The sequence below is a fragment of the Schistocerca cancellata genome, unplaced genomic scaffold, assembly GCF_023864275.1.
Source record: "Schistocerca cancellata isolate TAMUIC-IGC-003103 unplaced genomic scaffold, iqSchCanc2.1 HiC_scaffold_649, whole genome shotgun sequence".
NCBI lineage: Eukaryota > Metazoa > Arthropoda > Insecta > Orthoptera > Acrididae > Schistocerca > Schistocerca cancellata.
In genome coordinates, this window is record NW_026046660.1 from 380,001 (window position 1) to 385,000 (window position 5,000).

Sequence of the window (5,000 nt, forward strand, 5' to 3'; positions counted from 1 at the left end):
GAAACATGACCTGCTGCACCGACGATACCGCCATCTATGAGACGCCACCCCGACTACGACATCGCTAGGTCCCACAGTACCCATTTTCCGACGCCACCCACAAAGCCTGCATCATCTGTCCACCACAGGAACCCGAACGCCAGTGCCTGCGTCGCACGAAGTAGTCAACCGACAATCACTCCACCCGCACCCGCACGTGCCCCACCCCAACCGCCGAAATCGCAACTCCAGCGGATGAACGGCGGACTCTTCCCGCACTCGTACGTTGCAATCCACCCCTATATCTTGCGTTTCACGAAGAGTTATATCCAATATGCCAAATTCCCGCTGTCCCTATACATGCTGTAAGTCTGTGCACACAATATGAACCACACCTCAGCGAGACACTCTATCACACATTACTCTCTGCCTGTAACAGACACAGATACAATATGTAAGCACCAGCATGGACCAACGTCCGGTGCATCCTCTCCGCCACAGTACACCATCCACACTATGATAACCACACCAGGGGGTCCAATTCTAAAATAGAATATCCCACCCGTCCGACATCCACAATTGCTCAGATAAGCCACCAACACCCACACATGTCCTACACAGGGGTGCACCCAACACCACCTCACTGCCTCCTGTTACGGCACAGAAACAATGGCAGGAATGAATCACACAGGTCTGCCGCTCCCTTGCCGCAACCACAGACGCGGCGCGCCTCCAGTCACGAGCGAAAAGCGCATAAGCGCATCCTGACGAGACATAACTGCTGTGACATACTGACGCTGCCTCCGACATTCACTTACAATGATCACTACCAACGAACCTCGGCCCCCCCCCCCCCCAACACACGCTCTTACCACGTTGTGTACTGTAATCCAACCCATTTCGCACCTTAACCTAACCCATTTTGCACCTTAACCTAACCAAATTCGTAACGCAATTTGTACCGCAATGTAACGCAATTTGTACCGCAATGTAACGCAATTTGTGCTTAACCTAACCCACGTTGTGCCTTAACCTAACCCACGTTGTGCCTTAACCTAACCCACGTTGTGCCTTAACCTAACCCACGTTGTGCCTTAACCTAACCCACGTTGTGCCTTAACCTAACCCACGTTGTGCCTTAACCTAACCCACGTTGTGCCTTAACCTAACCCAAGTTGTGCCTTAACCTAACCCAAGTTGTGCCTTAACCTAACCCAAGTTGTGCCTTAACCTAACCCAAGTTGTGCCTTAACCTAACCCAAGTTGTGCCTTAACCTAACCCAAGTTGTGCCTTAACCTAACCCAAGTTGTGCCTTAACCTAACCCAAGTTGTGCCTTAACCTAACCCAAGTTGTGCCTTAACCTAACCCAAGTTGTGCCTTAACCTAACCCAAGTTGTGCCTTAACCTAACCCAAGTTGTGCCTTAACCTAACCCAAGTTGTGCCTTAACCTAACCCAAGTTGTGCCTTAACCTAACCCAAGTTGTGCCTTAACCTAACCCAAGTTGTGCCTTAACCTAACCCAAGTTGTGCCTTAACCTAACCCAAGTTGTGCCTTAACCTAACCCAAGTTGTGCCTTAACCTAACCCAAGTTGTGCCTTAACCTAACCCACGTTGTGCCTTAACCTAACCCACGTTGTGCCTTAACCTAACCCACGTTGTGCCTTAACCTAACCCACGTTGTGCCTTAACCTAACCCACGTTGTGCCTTAACCTAACCCACGTTGTGCCTTAACCTAACCCAAGTTGTGCCTTAACCTAACCCAAGTTGTGCCTTAACCTAACCCAAGTTGTGCCTTAACCTAACCCAAGTTGTGCCTTAACCTAACCCAAGTTGTGCCTTAACCTAACCCAAGTTGTGCCTTAACCTAACCCAAGTTGTGCCTTAACCTAACCCAAGTTGTGCCTTAACCTAACCCAAGTTGTGCCTTAACCTGCTCTGTAATTGGCATATGACACGTTACATTAATCCAGTGTTGTCTAACCACAACCCTCTGAATATAGTTCGCTACTCGCACCGCCCACCCTCTTGTGTATCGTTTCATGTTCAACACTTCGCAAGTGTTGCTTACTTTTTACATGCTCCCGCTGTACACTGTAATGTGGACGACTGCAGGATGTACATCGCCCCCCCCCTCCCCCCTGCCTTCGCACGCTGGTCGTTCAGGTGCTTGCGTGTTCAATGCCCTTCGCAGCTGTTCACTGGCATTCGCATGTCGAAGCGCTCAGTCTACGTCGTGGTACGGCCTGTGTCCACTGTCCGCTGATGTCGTAAGCTTAACCCTCACATTGTACTGCACATAGGTCCGTATGTACTGAATGATACGCTGTGGCACATGTGTGACTGTACAACGACTGCGCCCAACAACAGCGAACCATACGGTCCAAATGTTGTGCACTCAGCCACGTGCCGTCTCCCCATAACAGCTACATTGCAGTGTGGTACGCCATAGAGACGTGTGGGAGTAACGGACGCCCTGGATGGCGATCAGCATGAGCCGTCTGTTGATGTAGTGGCGCGTGTATTCAAACGTAGTCGTCTCTTCTCACACAGTGTGATAGCATGGTGCACCGCGTTCCACATCTGCGACATGGTACAGATGCTGGTTGACAGTCGGTCTCGTAATGGACATCGCATACGTAGGGGGCCACCTCCCACGTGTTCTCTAGTCGTGCACATTTTGTTGCGTGTATGTGGGCAGACGTAGTGTGTCGTGACACCTAACAGACAGGTATGCAATAATCGTTGCATTTGCAAACTGGGATGGACGTCTACGTTTGCTGGTGACGTTACGCAAATGAACAACTGGTAAACCCATTGTGGTGCGGTTGTTGTTGCTGGAGGTAAATCAGTAAGGGCAAATCTGTGTGTGAAGCGATACGCGGCGGTGGCTGGGCGGGACCGTCCCCGGCCGGTGAGGGGGGGCCGCCCGGCGTGCTGGCCGCGCGGTGCGTGGGCGCACGCGCTACAGCCGGCTGGTGGGGGCGCCCAGTGGCAGGCGCGCCGGCCGACGGACGCGGCAGGCGGCGCAGCTGCGCGCCGGGGCACCCTGCGCGCGGCGCCGGGCGGCCAAAGTGGGTCCTCGCGGGCCCGGTGCGAAGCGCGGTGGACATCTGCAGTGTGCTGGTCCGACTGAGGACTGTGTGCGTTGAGGATGCGCCGCCGCCCGGCACTCGGCGCCGCGACGCCGTCTGCTGCTCGGTCGCCCCAGCGGTTCTCGCTGGTGGTTTGTATCGCAGTTGTGCAGACGTGTTGGCACGTGCGCTGTGCTGGGAGAGTTCGCTTCGGCACCCACGTGGGGCCTTTGCCCTTCTGTGGCGCTGGCGTTGGAGCTGCCGGTCACCGTAGGTGGCGCGTGTTGTCTCCCGCCGGCAATGCCACGACAGCACGCTCCCGGGCCTCTGTCGGCAGCGGCAAGCTCAGTTGGGAGCACGGGTGGTCGCACCTAAAGCGTCTACTCGCCTAACTCCGGGCGATTGCGCCTCTCTCGAACCCGACCAAGTACTTAGGACGGCGCTGCGCGCCGCCGGGACCTGAGAGGGTTTCGAGGTGTATTGTGCAGGGGAGCTCAGCCTCCTCCTGTTTGCAGAATAATTGAGCGGACGCTTGCGTGTTCGCGCGGGCCCCTGGGACACACTCCCGGGCGGCCGGCTGCTCAGCTCTAGTTGACGCAGCTCCCTGGTTGATCCTGCCAGTAGTCATATGCTTGTCTCAAAGATTAAGCCATGCATGTCTCAGTACAAGCCGCATTAAGGTGAAACCGCGAATGGCTCATTAAATCAGTTATGGTTCCTTAGATCGTACCCACGTTACTTGGATAACTGTGGTAATTCTAGAGCTAATACATGCAAACAGAGTCCCGACCAGAGATGGAAGGGACGCTTTTATTAGATCAAAACCAATCGGTCGGCTCGTCCGGTCCGTTTGCCTTGGTGACTCTGAATAACTTTGGGCTGATCGCACGGTCCTCGTACCGGCGACGCATCTTTCAAATGTCTGCCTTATCAACTGTCGATGGTAGGTTCTGCGCCTACCATGGTTGTAACGGGTAACGGGGAATCAGGGTTCGATTCCGGAGAGGGAGCCTGAGAAACGGCTACCACATCCAAGGAAGGCAGCAGGCGCGCAAATTACCCACTCCCGGCACGGGGAGGTAGTGACGAAAAATAACGATACGGGACTCATCCGAGGCCCCGTAATCGGAATGAGTACACTTTAAATCCTTTAACGAGTATCTATTGGAGGGCAAGTCTGGTGCCAGCAGCCGCGGTAATTCCAGCTCCAATAGCGTATATTAAAGTTGTTGCGGTTAAAAAGCTCGTAGTTGGATTTGTGTCCCACGCTGTTGGTTCACCGCCCGTCGGTGTTTAACTGGCATGTATCGTGGGACGTCCTGCCGGTGGGGCGAGCCGAAGGCGTGCGACCGCCTCGTGCGTGTTCGTGCGTCCCGAGGCGGACCCCGTTGAAATCCTACCAAGGTGCTCTTTATTGAGTGTCTGGGTGGGCCGGCACGTTTACTTTGAACAAATTAGAGTGCTTAAAGCAGGCAAGCCCGCCTGAATACTGTGTGCATGGAATAATGGAATAGGACCTCGGTTCTATTTTGTTGGTTTTCGGAACCCGAGGTAATGATTAATAGGGACAGGCGGGGGCATTCGTATTGCGACGTTAGAGGTGAAATTCTTGGATCGTCGCAAGACGAACAGAAGCGAAAGCATTTGCCAAGTATGTTTTCATTAATCAAGAACGAAAGTTAGAGGTTCGAAGGCGATCAGATACCGCCCTAGTTCTAACCATAAACGATGCCAGCCAGCGATCCGCCGCAGTTCCTCCGATGACTCGGCGGGCAGCCTCCGGGAAACCAAAGCTTTTGGGTTCCGGGGGAAGTATGGTTGCAAAGCTGAAACTTAAAGGAATTGACGGAAGGGCACCACCAGGAGTGGAGCCTGCGGCTGAATTTGACTCAACACGGGAAACCTCACCAGGCCCGGACACCGGAAGGATTGACAGATTGATAGC

General features: G+C 53.9%; 1 non-coding gene across 1 annotated transcript in view; it reads left to right on the top strand.

Annotated features, from left to right (window-relative positions):
* The first annotated feature begins 3,656 nt into the window (after nt 1-3,656).
* The window catches only part of LOC126138013 (small subunit ribosomal RNA), a 1,909-nt gene continuing 565 nt past the window's right edge, over nt 3,657-5,000 (top strand). Inside the window, exon 1 of the ribosomal RNA XR_007528059.1 lies at nt 3,657-5,000. This exon is cut by the window's right edge and continues 565 nt beyond it. This is a non-coding gene — a ribosomal RNA (small subunit ribosomal RNA).